The sequence below is a fragment of the Phascolarctos cinereus genome, unplaced genomic scaffold, assembly GCF_003287225.1.
Source record: "Phascolarctos cinereus isolate Bilbo 61053 unplaced genomic scaffold, phaCin_HiC Scaffold_726;HRSCAF=1367, whole genome shotgun sequence".
In the NCBI taxonomy this organism is placed as follows: domain Eukaryota; kingdom Metazoa; phylum Chordata; class Mammalia; order Diprotodontia; family Phascolarctidae; genus Phascolarctos; species Phascolarctos cinereus.
Window position 1 is genome coordinate 39,890,947 of NW_027556098.1, and position 16,390 is coordinate 39,907,336.

At 38.8% G+C, this 16,390-nt stretch overlaps 1 protein-coding gene across 3 annotated transcripts in view; it reads left to right on the top strand.

The window, feature by feature from the left end:
- The window catches only part of C2CD2 (C2 calcium dependent domain containing 2), a 114,621-nt gene extending 98,492 nt beyond the window's left edge, over positions 1-16,129 (top strand). For 2 of the 3 annotated variants that reach the window (XR_013482840.1, XR_013482841.1), the window contains exons 14-15: positions 9,622-9,672; positions 16,046-16,129. The gene's annotated coding sequence lies outside the window, so the exon portion shown is untranslated. The remainder of the gene's footprint in view (positions 1-9,621; positions 9,673-16,045) is intronic. The other variant, XM_078146474.1, reaches the window with a different exon arrangement.
- The last annotated feature ends 261 nt before the right edge of the window (positions 16,130-16,390 follow it).

Here is a 16,390-nt window from a genome sequence, read left to right on the forward strand (position 1 = left end):
TTGGAATAGTTTGAGGATCTGTAGGTGTCTAGTGTTTTTTTCTTTCTTTCTTTCTTCCTTCCTTCCTTCCTTCCTTCCTTCCTTCCTTCCTTCCTTCTTTCTTTCTTCTTTCTTTCTTTCTTTCTTTCTTTCTTTCTTTCTTTCTTTCTTTCTTTCTTTCTTTCTTTCTCTGTCTCTCTCTGTGTCTCTCTCTCTCTCTCTCTCTCTCTCTCTCTCTCTCTCTCTCTCTCTCTCTCTCTCTCTCTCTCTCTCTCTCTCTCTCTTTCTTTCTTTCTTTCTTTCTTGCCCTGTATCACATCTTCTTTGCTTGCTATTTAACATAAGCTTTTCAGCTCAAGTTTGTTTAAGTTATGATTGGGATACAGTCTCCACAGCACAGCTTTACCAAGATCCTTGACTTAGTACTGGGCACAGGAAACAAGAAATTGAGAGGATGGCGCAGTGGATAGAGCATTCACCCTGAAGTCAGGAAGACCAGAGTGCAAATCCCACCTCAGACCAAACACTTGACACTTACTAGCTGTGTGACCCTGGGCCAGTCACTTAACCCCAATTGCCTAAAAAAAAAAATTGAGGGGAGATACTGGAAGGTAAGTCTATGCATAATTGCAAAGTATAATGTGCGAAGGTTATCTTTTTGTTCTTATCTTTCATCTTGATGTTAATGTCTTTGGAGATTTTATCCATTTGTTCGTCCACCTATTGAATCTTCTGCTTTCCTGGTTTCCTTTGACTTTCTTACCAACTCTGTTAACTTAGGAGGACTGCTCTGCCAACCAAAATTAATTGCCTACATAAGTAAGTTATTTTTGTCTTATGGTTGTCTCCTACAAGGAACAGAATTAATGTGAAGGAGAAAAGTGTTAGAGCACTCCACCCCCATGCCACCTTAAATTGTACCTTGTGTACCCTAATCTATTTAATGATTAGTATTCGTTAAACTGCATGGTCTTTATCTTTATTTCTATCCTGCAGCAACTTTTCTTCTCTCTTTCTCAGTTTTCCATCTGTATAATGGGGGTAGCAAGTCTTTATGATCCTTTAATCATGAAGTAGGAAAGTGGCTAAACATTACGTAAAAGGCTTTTGTGGCTGTTATTAGTAGTCAGGCTTGATTTGCTTGGGACACTGTTTCAACAGGTACTTGCTTGTTCCATTCTAAAAATTGGCACTTTAGAATAAAGCACTAATTCTTCTTAACTATATGATTTTGTTCAGTCATTTTTCAGTCATTTCTGACTCGTTGTGACCCCATTTGGGGTTTTCTTGGCAAAGATACTGGAGTACTTTGCCATTTCCTTCTCTAGTTCATTTTACACATGAAGAATCTGAAGCAAACAGGGTTAAGTGACTTGCCCAGGATCGCACAGCTAGTAAGTGTCTATGGCCAGATTTAAACTCAGGAAGATGAGTCTTCCTTAGTCCAGGCCTGGCACTATTCACTGTGCCACCTAGCTGCCCAGCTGTACAATCATTTTTACTTTTACTAATATGCCTGCATAGAATAAAAATAGCCAATGATAGTCACCATTTATATAACATTTTAAGGTTTATAAAACATTTTATTTTATATTTAAATATTTACATTTATGTTTAATATTTGCATTTAAATAATAATTTATTTGATCCTAAAATGAGCCTAGGAGATAGCTACTATTATTATCCTCACTTTCCAGATGAGGAAATTGAGTCAAATAGAAGTTAAGTGACTTGTCCAGGGTCATACAGCTGGTAAGTGTCTGAGGCAGGATTTGAACTGCTTTCCTAACTTCAGGTCTAGTGTTCTATCCACTGTACTACCTAGCTGCCTCAAAGGTTTTTCAAAGAACGTATTTGGCAATGCTTAAAGAATATCTTCACTAAAAAAAAAAAAGATTACTGAGTTATAAACTATTACGATACCTATTTGTTTGCCTAGATTTTATATAATGATTTTTGGAATTTGGGAGCTATTTAAAAATTTAAAAAGGATCAATAATGTGCTAGGTGATACACATTGTAGTAATTTTCATTTATAAACATCTTAAAAATCCCAATTAATGCTGTGCTTGATAATTCTCTAAACCTTTATCATCTCTACAAACCAATTTGCTAAATTTTGTGGTTTAAAAAAACCTTTTCATTTTATTTTCTTGAACCAAGAAAACTGTGCTGAGATTTGTACAAAGGACCTGTACGTAGAATATCCTGCATGGAATTATACTGAGTGTATCAAGAAGCTATCATATATATGTTTAAGTGTAATACAGTAACACTGTAGCTACTACAGAAATTATTTCTCAAATTAAGGTCTATCTTTTGGTTTTAAAAAGTGTTAGAAAGACAAAAAAGTTTTTGCCTCATGTTCTGCATAAAAAAATTCATGCATGTAATATAAAAGGTTAAGAACTTGTCCTCCACTCTTATTTTTTCTTGCATACTTTTTCCTTTTACCTACTTATTATTTCCCTGATTTCATCTTTCTTGTCCACTTTGTTCACTTAGAAGGACTACTCTGCCAACCAAAATTAAATTGCCTACTGAGTAAGTTATTTTTAATCATGTAGTTTTCCTTCTAGAAGGCACAGACAGTGGGAGGGAGGAAAATGTTATTATTGAGTAGAACACAGTGCTGCTTTCTCTTCCTTTAGTTTCCTTTTCTCATTTATTTTCTTATGATTCTAAATTCACAATTTCCTTTTGTAGTACAAGGGAATTTAGGTAAAAAGCATCATTTCACACAATAATAACCTAAACAAACTTTATTACTACTCACAAGGGAAGGAGGTGGCAGCTTCTGGCAGAAACTCAGTGTTTGGTTTCCATACCTTAAGTAGCAGCACACAAGATGAGGTAGCCATGCTCCAGTCAAAGGCCCCATGACCCTCAGGATATGACTTAATATGTCTTTTGAGACAAAGAGCCAGTGTGATACCAATGAGAAACTGTTCCATTTTCTATAAGAAGTGAAATTATTTTTTATATTAGCTAATAAAGAGGGAAGAATGTAAAACAAGGCAGTAAGAATGAAGAATAGGTAATAAGAAAATTTACTTAACTCTAATAGTTCCATTGTGGCAAGAGGCTGAAATGGTAGGCTGAACCTGCAGCAGTCAGGCCAGTTTTCACTGGTTAACTCCTTTCTTGTGCCTAAAAGGTATGCCTTAGATTTTCATAATACTTTTTATTTGTAGGTATTAGAGTGTGTGTGTGTGTGTGTGTGTGTGTGTGTGTGTGTGTGTGTGTGTGTATATACATACATACATATATATATACATATATATGTATATATCCACACACAGATATACTCTAATTCTTCTTCACAGTATTCTTATGAAATAAGCATTAGAAGAGGTATTATCCTTTTTTGAAAGTTTTTATTTCAAATGGCTTCATATATGAGTTAAGTGACTTGTTAAAGGTCACACTGTAAGTTGGTACTAGAAGCACAATTGTTTATTACCTGTATCTCTCAATATCCTGGATGAAATGTATACAACTCTTTATAAAGCACTGACTTGCCTAAGGTCATAAAATTAGCAAATGGCAGAGTTTGAGACTCAAATCTAGGTCTTCTGAATGAAATCCGTTTCTATTATATCTGTTTAAACAGTGCTTTTTTCTTTAGAAAAACAGAGCCTTTGTATAGTCAATATAGTCCTAATGTATAGTCCATTAAAAAATGTCGATTGGGACTGAGGGGATTGTGGGAAGATGGAAGCATGCTAGAACACAGAAGATCCCAGATCCCTCACAAATACTCCACTGGGGCTTAGAGATACACCACTTTATTAAGAAATAGATAGAATCACCTCTTTGTCCTGCCACACAATCCAGGAATCCACAGAAGGACCCTAGAATCTTGCAGAGGTCACAGAATAGAAAAGCTGCAGGATGAGGGTGAAAGGCAGAAGGTGGGGGGCAGCGCATGGCAGGAGGAATTATGATGGAGTCCTCACTCTCTGAACTGGCAACTGGCAATGTCCAAGTGCTGCAAGATGGAGCTTTCCCAAAAGTCCCTGTCTGCAGAAGTCAGACAAGGGAAGGTGACTTTTGGATGTTCTGGGTGGGTCAAGCAAGGCATTCTCTGCCTGAGCCAAACAGATCCTGAGCCAGGCCCAACGTGGGGCACAATAATACTGAAGCTCCACCCAGGCAGACTTAAGCATTCTAGGCAGGGTCCAGTGTTGCAACAGTCGCCCCAGCCCAAATGTAAGAGAAAAGCCCTGGACAGAATCTGGTCTGAACAGTCCCTGAAATCTGTGGTGAGAGCCCAGGAATGGAGAAGCACTCTAGACTGGTGAAAGGGAGATGTTCTTTAGTCCTGGGACATATGGCAGCCTTGGGCAGAGCCTAGCTGACTGGCCCACCAAGCTCAGGACTAGGAAGACCCTGCCCACCTTATTCAGCACAGGGGCTTTACCTGACTGTTGTCAAGTGTCAATTCTACCTTTTCAGCATCTCTTGAATGCCCCCTTCTCTCCTCTGATACTGCCCCCACTCTAGTGCAGGCCCTCATTACCTCATGGTCTGCCTGCCTCACAGTCTCTCCCTACTCGAGTCCATCCACTCAGCCACAAAAGTGCTTTTCCTAAAGCACAGGTCTGATCACATCACCAGCCCAGTCAATAAATTTCAGTGTCTCTAAGATCAAATACAAAATGCTCTGTTTGGCATTCAAGACCCTTTACAACCTAGCCTTTTCCTATGTTTGCAGTCTTCTTATACCTTACTCTCTGAAACATATTCTTTGCTCCAGGGACACTGGCCTCCAGGCTGTTCCATGAACAAGATAGTCCATCTCTTTGCTGTAGGCATTTTCTCTGGTTGTCCCCCATGCTGGGAATGCTCTCCTTCCTCAATTCCTGGAAAAGCTTGGTTACCAAGGCTGACTCACTAGCAGGAGGGGGAAGTCCTGACTCTGCCCAAGGACAACCACAATTTGGCCTTGCTGAGAGCCTTAATGGGGTGATCCCATGCCCTTGCCATATAGTCTGTGGTTGTCCCTCCTCAGGAGCAAACTGCGCCCTGTGGAGCAATGACCCAGCTTTGCGAGAAGCTTGGGAGGACCTTCCTGTACCAGTGTAAGCACAGAAAACCCCGAGTGGTCATGCCCAATACTGTACCTGGTCTTAGGCATCTTTGTCTGCTATTATAATAAACATATATTACATGTTGAACATCACACTCAAATGGACCCGAGTCATTCACAGCACTGACATGTCACAATTTGATAACTTATATAAAAAAAAGAAAAAAGAAAAAAATCTATAAATTGGGCTTGCAATTAAAACTTAGACAAGAAATTTTTTAAAAAACCTATATAACAAATTTGTGAAATTTGTTGCAAAATTACAAAATTGTAAAAATTACAAAAATTAAAGAGATTAATAAAAATTAAAGCAAAATTATAATTGAATTGATAAATAAAACTAGGACTTTGTTTTTTAAGGCAATTGGGGTTAAGTGACTTGCCCAGGGTCACACAGCTAGTTAAGTGTCAAGTGTTTGGTCTGAGGCTGGATTTGAAGTCAGGTCCTCCTGACTTCAGGGCTGGTGCTCTATCCGCTGTGCCACCTAGCTGCCCCCCCTTTTTTTTTGAGGGGAATGGGGAACCTAATAAAATAGATAAGCAACCTGACTGTTTATAAAGAGGAAAACAATTTTTCATATAAAATGAAAAAGGAACAATTGCAGTAAATGAAGATGAGATAAAGAAAATTATTAGAAAATATTTTGCCCAATTATATGCTAACAAAATTGATAACTTAGAGGAAATAACATCATAGAGTTCTCCTAGGCGTTCTTCTCTCCCCCTTCTGAGGGCCCTTTCCTTTCTCTTAGTGATCACATCTACACCCATGGATTTCATTACCATCTCTATGTTAATGATTCTCAAATCTACCTATCCTGCTAAACTCTCTCCTGCTCTAAACTCTCTGCTGATCTCCGATCTCACATTTCCAAGTGCCTTTCAGACATCTTGAATATACCCATAATTCTAACATTAAACATTATATTGTTACTTGCATTTCTGTGGCAACCATTTCCCCAAATTAAAATTAAGTTTATTAAAAAGCAAACAAATAAGGAAAATGTTATATTTCATATTTTTCTTCAAAATCGGTTAATATTTATTGTGTCTACTATATACCAGTACTGTGTTAAGTACTTAGTATACAAAAAAGAGGCAAAAGATAGTACCTCTTTTTGTATCCCCAGTGCTTTATAGTAGGCACTTAATAAATACTGACTGAATGAAATAGATATATACTTAAAAATTATAAAATGCCCACATTAGAAAAAGAAATAGGTTATTGAAATAACCAAATAACAGGGAAAAAATTGAACAAGGTATAGATGAACTTCCAAAGGGGGAAAAACAAACTCTAGGACCAACTACATGTAGAACTAAATTATATCAAACACTCAAAGAAATCTTATTTCTAATACTACAGGAACTATAAAGAAGACACCCTTCCAATCAGTTTCTATGATACAAATGTGGCAACTTGACGGTCCACGCAGGCCTGCACAATCTGCTGCGGGCCAAAGAATTTCCTTTCCATACAATGGATGTTTTCCTCTACATTTTTTGAGGGCTGCCCAAAATCCTTGCTGCAAGCAGCCCAAGGGCTGCAGGTTGTGCAAGGCTGGTGCAGCAGATGGAACAATGAACTTGGAGTCAGGAAGATCTGAGTTCTAATTTGGCCTCAGACACTTACTAGCTGTGTAACCCCTGGCAAGTCCCTTAATGTCTGTCTACATCTGTATTCTACTCTATAAACAGGGATAATAGCACCTTCCTTAATAGAGTTGTGAGGATAAAATAAGAATACATATATAAAGTGCTTTGCAAACCCTAAAATCCTCTATAAATGCTAGCCCTTTATAACTAAACTAGGAAGAGAATAAGCAGAGAAAGAAAACCATAGGCCAGTCTCCAAATGAACATCAAAAAAAGATTTTATTTTAAATGTTATTGATGTCTTATTTTTTACATCACATCTCTTAGCATTCCCCCACCCTCTCCCAGACAGCCATCCCACATAACAAATAGTATTTTTTTTTTGGCTAGGCGATGGTTAAGTGACTTGCCCAGGGTCACACAGCTAGTAAGTGTCAAGTTTCTAAGGCATAATTGAACTCAGGTTCTCCTGACTCCAGGGCCAGTGTTCATCCACTGTGCCACCTAGCTGCCCCACCAAATGTATTTTTTAAAGACCTAAAAAAGAAGAGTAAAAAAAAGTGAGCACAAATGTTCAGTACATTGAAAAAGTCTGAAAACAAGTGTAATATGTAACATCTGTGGATATATCTTCTCCACAAAGTGGAGTTACAGGTGTCCTCTCATATTTCTTCAAGTCATGCTTGATCTTTGAATTCATCTTTTTTTTTTTGGAGGCAAGAGGGGTTAAATGATTTGCCTGTCTGGTGCTGGATTTGAACTGGAGTCTTCCTTACTCTAGGCTCTATCTACTGCACCACCTAGCTGCTCTGAATTCACTTTTGTGTGTGCATTCTTTCCATTTACAATGTTGTAATTATTGTGTATGTTGTTTTCTTGGCTCTGCTTACTTAACTCTACATTAGTTAATGTAGATCTTCCATGCTTCTCTGTATTCATCATATACATCATTTTAAAAAGAACAGTAAGTAATATACCATTGTAATCATGTGCCACAATTTATTTAGCCATTTCCCAATATGATGGGCATCTACTTTGTTCCCAATTCTTTCCTGTCACAAAAAAATGCTGTTATAAATATTTTGGTGTATTATAGGGACTTTCTTCTCATTGGATTTTTGGGGGTAAAGCTTAATAATAGAATCTCTGATTCAAAGGGTATGGACCTTTAATCACTTTATCTGCATAATTCCAAATAGCTTTTATTTTAGCTGTATCATTTTACAGTTCCACCAACAATGTATTAGTGTGCCTATCATTCCACAACCACTCCAACATTGACTATTGTCATTTTTTGTCGTCTCTGCCAATTTGCAGGTTGTAAGTGAAACCTCAGGCTTGTTTTTGCATTTCTCTTATCATTAGTGATATGGAACATTCTTCCCTGTGGTTGTGTATACTTTGTAATTCTTTTTAAAACTGTTTGTTCATATTTTTTGACCACTTATCTATTGGGGAATGGCTATTAGTCTAATATATGAGAAAAACAATTATTTTTCCCTTATGTTAATAACCAATTATTAAATTAGGATTAAGGTTTTCCCTTCCTATTTCCTCATTCTGAAACCAGCCCCTGTAGGTTATTCAACCATTCAGCCACATTGCTGACAGGTGAAATTGCTCAAATGTTCTGGGTACATGCTTCTAGATCTTGGGTGGGACTTCACCCAACTATAAGCCCTTACAAACAGAACCCAGTCTAGGTGAGTTCTTTCCCTTAGGAAATAAGCCACTGTGCTTGGAACCTTGTATTAGAATTTAGGGTGACTCAGCTTATGAAGGGGAAAACCAACCAGAGTAGTCTAGGTACAGATGGATTTTTTTGCCCAGTTTGCTGGAGATGGCTGAGTCTCATGATAAGATCATGTTCTCAGCAGGAGTAGTTGAAGACTTTTTCCCCACCTGCTCATTAATATGTCTATCCCCTCATTGATTGTTAACCAACCAAAGTTGGTTTCCACCCTCAGGGACACCTCCTATTCAGTATTCTCCAGGAGAGCCTTTTGGTTGCTGAGAGGAACCACTAACCTCATTTTATTGATGATTTGTTAGCATTAATTAATAAACTGATTATCAATTACCCAGAAATTATGTATCTCAGACTTTTCATTTGTTTCATATATATTTATTGTTTATGTCTTCAATACCATATCCATATCAGAAGAATTTGGTACAAAAGTTTCCCCCTCCCCCCATTTAACTGTTTCCCTTCTTATCCTAGACGTATTCATTTTATCTGTGCACATGTAATCAAAGTTATCTATTTTACCTTTTGTAATTGTCTCTATCTTTTGTTTGGCTAAGAATACATTTCTTACCCATAGCTATAAGAGGTACATGATGTGTTTCTCTTCTAATATTTTCATAGTATGATCCTCAAAACTTTCTCAATTTTTGAGAACAATTTGTATACTATGGGTACTAATTGCTCTTTAACAGTTTGATAGAAATCTTCTTTGAATCCATCAGGACCAGGAAATTTTCCTTTGGTAGTTACTTTATAGATTAAACTGTTTCCTATTCTGAGATTGGGATTATTTAAAATCTCTATCTGTTCTTCTGATAGTTTGGGTGTTTTATATTTTTGAAGGTATTCTCAGCTTTGATAGCATATATCTGTGTGCAATATGTTCTGGTTATTCTTTTTATTTCTTCTGGTTTTGTTGTGATTTTGACTTGCTCATTTGCTATTTTATCGATTTGATTTTCTGTCCTATTTTTATTCAGATTAGTTTAGGGTTTATCAATTTTTTTAGTCTTTTCAAAGAACCAATTTTTAAGGGGTTTTTTTTGCCTTTTCTATATATTTTGTATTTCCATTTTATCTATTTCTTCTCTAATTTTTTAATATCTACTCTTTTGTGCTTGTTTTAGGTTTATTTGTTGACTTCCAAATTTGTTAAGATGCATATTCAGTTCATTAATCTTTTTATATTTTGTTAATACATTTGTAGGGATATGATGTTTCCCCTGAGGACTGTGTTAGTTGCATCCCAGAAATTTTGGTATGTTATTTATTCATTATCACTTTCTTTCATGTAATTATTATTTAATTTTTTCCTAAAATATAGCGTCTGCTGGGATTCTTATAATCTAGCCACTGGTCAGATTCTTATAATCTAGCCAATAGCTTACTAATGTTCAGACTCCTTAAGAGTCTGCCCAATATGACGGATATTCTAATAAACCTTGTCTTTGGCTGAAAGAAGGCTTGGGTTGAATTCTTTCGGACAGGACCCCGGTGTCATGATTTTGAGGTCCCAGCACCCCTGAACTCCTAAACTGCATCACCACCACCAAAACAAGGCCTTCTTTCCCCTTCCCCTTCTGAATCCTTTTGCCTCCTCCTCAACCATTCTCTCCTGCAGGCTATTTTCTTCTTGAGATGACAAGTGTTACCTGCTCATTGCTAGCTCTTCATTTGACCCAAGTACATTGTACCCTCTTTTCTCTCTCCCTGCTCCTTTCCCCATCTTTCATATACTCTCCTAATTTGTAATGCTGTACCACAGAAAACATAGATTCACCTGTAGTCTGGGTGTCTGTGCACAATGCCCCAGGCCCACCTCTAAACTTCTGCTTCCACCCCTGCCTCCTTGTGTACATTTAGGGAAAAAAAATCCTCTTTCCTCTTTACCTTGCTGTTGCTGTGATTGGTTGCTGTATGTGTTCCCTTTATCTTGCCTTGTTGTCATCTGGGGTATTCAAGAAGCAAATGATCTTTTCAGGACTTGTTTTTAAGAATGTTTCACAATTCTCTTTATTTTTGAACATCCATCTTTTTAAATTTATTTTTAAGCTCAGATTTGCAGGATAGGTCACCCTGGTCTGTACCTTGTACTTCACTGCTTTTTTGGAACACATTCCATTCCTTCCCACGTGGTGGGTGTAGAATAGTGTCATATTGTGTTATGTTATTCAAATTTCCTTTCCCTAGTATTTGACAATAGTTCTCCCAGTCCTTTACTGAACTTGTTTTTGAATTCAATTGATAAATTTAACCACTAAAGCCTCTTGCAGTTCATAACTTTGTGTTTTTGTTTATTTGGTTTTTATTTTTCCTGGAGGAAATATATGAATTCTTTTGATTGTTATTTCATTTTCTGTATTCAGAAGTTCTGGGCAATTTTCTTGTATCATTTCTTTCATTATGTTTGTGTGTGTTGTTTTTTTTTTAGCCTTCTTCTGGGAGACTTATGTTTCTTATCTCTACATATCCTATCTTTAAGATCAATGTTTTGTTAGGATAGAAAGCATTTTTTTTCTTTTAATGTTATTGCTTTTTTATTTTTCTTCTAGATTGTCCTTCTGTGTATTTGTATTCCCACCCAGCTGTTGTCTTTTTTGTTCCTTTGTTGAGATGTGCCATCCCAAATTCAAGTTTTCCTATTTTGCCAACTAATTTTTACTGTGCAGGCCACAAATTCTGCTCTTACAATTCTCACTTCTCTTTTAAAATACTCAGGAAAAGTGTATTGAGGTTCCAATTTCTCAAATTCCACTGTGTGTGTCTCATCAAATGTTGGCTGATTTTCCTTTGTTTTGCAATATTTATTCACAGATGCTGGAACTCTTTTAGTAGACCTGCAAGCCTTATTTTCTTCTGCTGTTAATCTTTTTTCTTTTGATTTCTCTGCTTATGGTTAAGGACTTTGGGCTTTCTTTCCTCTGAGATCTTTGGTAATTTGTTTTTCTTCCCTTTATTTTCCCCTTTTGCTGAACCTGATTCCCCTCTGCTGGGGGGGGGGGCGGAACCAAACCCAGTTGAGCAGATAGAAGCTGATTGTAGCAGACATTGTCCCCTTTCCCAGACCCATGAATTACCTGAGGCTGACCAGCTCCAGCCTGATTATTTTGTAAATACTTAACTCTTCCCTCCTGAGATTCCCAGGCTTTCTTTATGGACTTTGGGTTGTTATGCGAAAGAATCTATGTGGTCAAACCACAGGATGTTCCAATCCCCTCTACTTTCAGCCTGGCCTTTGGAGAATTGTACTCCTGTCCTCTGCCCCCCCCTCCTCTATAATAACCCCTTGCCATGCCCGGACCCCTCCTTGGGCTCCCCAGCACTTGGTTGGTTGTTGTCCTTCATGCTTGAAGAGGATCAAAATGATTTAATTATGTTGGGGTCAAGGTACAGTGTGTCTGAACTATGACTTATCAGACCAATATAAGCTTGGAAGGCTCTACCACAGGTCAGGCACAAATAAGTCTACATGAACATTTGGAGTGGAGATGTCTCTAAGTTTGGACATCTCACATTTCTTTTGAGCTACTGCAATTCTGCTTCACTCATAGAGCACAGTCCCTTCTTTGATGCTGGCATGCAATGCTGGGCCGCCCTGTGCCAGTGACTCCCATGTCTCACAATTGATTCCAAAATTCTTCAGAAAGACCTTGAGAGTGTCCTTATATTGCTTCTCTTTCCCCCCCCTTTTTTTTAGCCAAAGACAAGGTTTATTAGAACATCCATCATATTGGGTAGACTCTTAAGGAATCTAAGCAGTTGTATTGCTAATGTAAGCAGGCCAGATCTTAAGAATCTGAGCAGTGACTGGATTTTAAGAATCTCAGCATTTGGCTAGATTTTAAGAATCTGAACACCTTAATGGAGACAAGATGGACCTTATATATAGAAAGACTGGGAGGAATCTAGGAATGGCCAAGTAGTTTGGAGTGACTGGAGGAGGAGTCTAAGGAAGATCTGGATGGGAGTGGCCAGTAAGGGGGGGTGTGAACAGAATGCCTGGGACCTGGACTACTTGGCAAAGGGAGAATAGAGTCAAGATAGGATTAAGGGTGGGAAGTGGCCAGGGGCAATCAGAAGGTAACAGAATAGAATTGGGAGATTGGGTATAGCCACAAGGAAAGGCTAGTTGATAGGGTTATAGCCTCAGGTGAATGCCACAGATTTGACCATGTGGAAAAGTCCAGGGTTTTTAAACCTTTTTGAGGTCCAGACCCCATCCTCATGATTCCCCTCTCAAATAAATGGGGCACAAATTCTTTTGGGGTAAGGGGCGAAGGTCTTGGCTTCTGAAATTTCTTCCTGCTGGCAAGGGACATAGCTGTCCCTACCTTGAGGGGGTCCCAAAGAGGAGGTTGACTGGAACCGAGCACAGGATGCATCCAGGGAATGATGGGAGGACACTGGCTGGTACCCACTGTTTGCTACTGACTGTAGGTGAATGGCCTGTAGTCTGGAAGACACAAATCTGACAGAAAAGACTGCAGGGCCCAAATGACAGGATAAAACATCCTTAGCTCTGTTTGGATTCAGAAAATTCAGTTTTCCAACCATGCAGCATCAAATCCACCTCATAGCCAGACTCAAGAATAACCAGGTGGGTAACATTTCTTTTCAAAGGAACATAATAGGGAAACTGAGCCAGGAGGATCCCATCTTAGACTGAGGTTAAAATTGTCCTCTCAGTTTTTCCCAATGCTGACTTCCCACCAGTATCACATTCTCTCTGAGTAGTTTGTGGCATTTTTCTCAGATAGTAGATTATTGATCATGAATGGATTGTGATCCATCAAACAACTCAAAATAAAATCCTATGAGCTTTTACCTCAAACAACAAGTTTCACTAATCACAGTTTAGGAAAAACCTTTCCAGGATCTACATCTCAAACTTAAATTTGTCCTGGTGTAAAAAGTCAATCATTAGAGATTTCTGTACACATGCAAATTCTCAGCAAGCCATACATAACCCAAATAAGCCTTTTTGGCTGGTTTACACATTAAAACAATAACCAACAATAGCCAACTTATTTTAGCAGTAACCAAATTATGAAAAGTTGCTTCAGAATTTCAAACTTGAAATAAACCCATTACCAATCAGGTGACTTTGGTTTTGTTAAATGTGTTTCCAAATTACTTTACACAGAGAATCAGCATCTCATCATTAACAGTTAAAACTACAAGTTTAAAAGGCATGCTTACCCAAGTTCAGAGGCTAGCTTCATTACCACGAGCAGGACGTGCTGAACCTGGGTGATGCTTCCAGGCAAAGGTTGCCCTAGGGCCGGAGGCCGTTGCCAGGGGGTCCTATGCTGTATCTGCTGCCCCTCCCTCCTCCTTCCTTTCCCAGGTTGGGGAGGGTAAAATCAAAGGCAAAGGGTAAAGGGTGAAACTCTTCTATGAGAGGGGTTAATAGATACCCTCTTGACTCGAGGGCAGGGAGTGGGAGAAAGGAGTGACCAGGGTTGTAAGGAGGAGTTTCAAAACTCCTTAATGATCAATCATAAAGGCTCCAGAATGTGCCAAGATATTTTTAGCTGTTCTAACTTTTCCCTGTAACCTCCATGAAGGAGGATTCAGGAGTGTAGAAGGGAGTAAGTAAGCCTCAGGGAACCAAAAAGCAACTGCAATTTTCCCCAACTCACTAGCACAGAGAGAATTGACAGAATTGGGCATACACTTCTGGATACGGCATTGGTCCTTGTCCTCTGTGCTGCTGAAGGTCTACCCAGGTTCATGGCCTCGAACCAGCCCAGTGGACCGAAAGTCTGGGAGCATCAGGCTGAGTTCGAGACAGCCTCGAACTGTCTGCCTGAAAAGCACCTCTGAGCCTTGGTGCTTGGAGAGCAACCTCAATTGTACAGCAAGTAAAAGGGGAAGCTGGGGCTTACATACCTTCCAGTCTTGGCTGAAGAAGAACTGGGGGTTAGGCAGTTTCCCCATATGGGCTACCAAAATGTTGAGGTTTAGGAGTTCAGGGGTGCTAGAACCCCAAAATCACAATACGCAGGTCCTGTCCAAAAGAATTTGACCCAAGCCTTCTTTCAACCAAAGGCAAGGTTTATTAGAACATCCGCCATATTAGGCAGACTCTTAAGGAGTCTGAACATTAATAAACTATTGGCTGGATTATAAGAATCTGACCAGTGGGTAGATTTTTAAGAATTTAAGCCTTTGGCTAGATTAGAACAATCTGAGCACCTTAATGGAGACAAGCCGGACTTTATATACAGAAAGACTATGGGAGGGATCTAGGAGTGGCCAGGTAGTCTATGAGGTAATAGAATTCCAGGGACCTGGACCAGGTGGCCAAGGAGGAAGGGAGCCTAGATAGGATTAAGGGTGGGAAGTGGCCTGGGGCCAGAGGGAGGTAAGACAAACTCTAGAGAGTTGGCCATGTGGGAAAGTCCAGAGTTTTTCCTTTCTGGGGTCCAGATCCCAACCTCATCATTGGGAACCCTGAAATTCAAGGGCAGAAGTGGGTCTTGCCTCAAATGAATTCGACTCAAGCCTTCTTTCAGTCAGAAACAGGGTTTATTAAAACACCGATTGAAGTGGGCAAGGTTTTAAGAATCTGTGCTATTTGGTGACACTTGTATTGATAAGCAGGCCAGACTCTTAAGGAATCTGAGCCCTTTAACGGAGGCAAGATGGACCTTTTATATAGAAGACTGTGGGAAGATCTGGATGTGATGTAGGAGTGGCCAAATAGTCTTGGGGTGACAGGGAAGTAACAGGAGTCTAGGTGGAATTAAGGGGGGGAAGTGGCCAGGGGCAATCCAGAGGTAACAGACAATGAAGGGCTAGTTAGAGGTAACAGAGAACTGGAGTTTGGGGCAGGGTCAAAGCCATAATGCAAGGAACTGGGAAGGGCCGGGTGCCCCAGGGAAGGCATGGGAAAGCCCAGGGCCTTTTAGTGCCCCATAGGGTACTATTAGTACTATAGTTGTAAATACTCTAAAGGCAGAATACACACACACATAATCATATACACACTGATATTTACAGATGCAAAATTTAAAAATATTTGACAATGATATCTTAAGATTATTGTTCTCCTTTTTATATTATTTTTCATCACGGAATCCCCCCCCCACACACACACTTTTTGCTTATCCAATACCAGAAGTGGTTGTGTAGTATGGTCAGAGGAATCTCCTAACCCTCTGCTCCCATACAAGGTAAGCAGGTTTTTCCTTAATAGGCATTAAAACAGTTCTTGACAATTATCTGTCTTTGGAGGCTAAAGGTAAAAAAAATAGCCAGGAGTAGCTTATACTTGGCTAATTGACCACTCAGCTTTGCTCAGCCAAATCATCTCCAGTTGTCTTTAATGCATATACTTGTTGAATATCCTTCCTTGGCTATGGCTAATTAAATTTCCCTTTGTTAATTGTTAAATGAGTTACAAGTATCTCATTTGTTCCAATGTTGGACTCAAGCTAAAGGAAGACTGGCCTAAGTTAAACCTATACCAGAACATATGCATATAGGTAAGTAGTAAATTCAGTAGACATGCTAATCTTTTCTTTAAAGCTATTTTATTCCTATTTCAGCTTCCATTGAAAAAGAGATTCATATTTTAGGTCTGTCTCAATGGCCACATAAATAAAAACACTTTTTGCTGTTTCTAGGTGGAAATTTAAGAAAGGGAGCAAAAGTTTTCCATCCATGGCATCATCGGAAAGATCTTGGAATCAGCCAGTCATATAATGACCTTATATTCCTGCAGCACCCTGATGAGATTCACAGAAAATCAACAAAGATAACAAGAACTTTTAAGAAGAATCTGCTTTCCATGCACAGGAACAAGAGTGAATTGAATGTCTTCTCAGTGGATCTCTCTTTATAAAGCTCTGTTAACTTCTTATGTGACATGCATATCAACTGATCAGTTATTTATGAAGCAACATTAAAAGATATGAACACAGACATACAACTGTGTACTTTTTGCTAGATCTTTGAACTTCATTATAAAG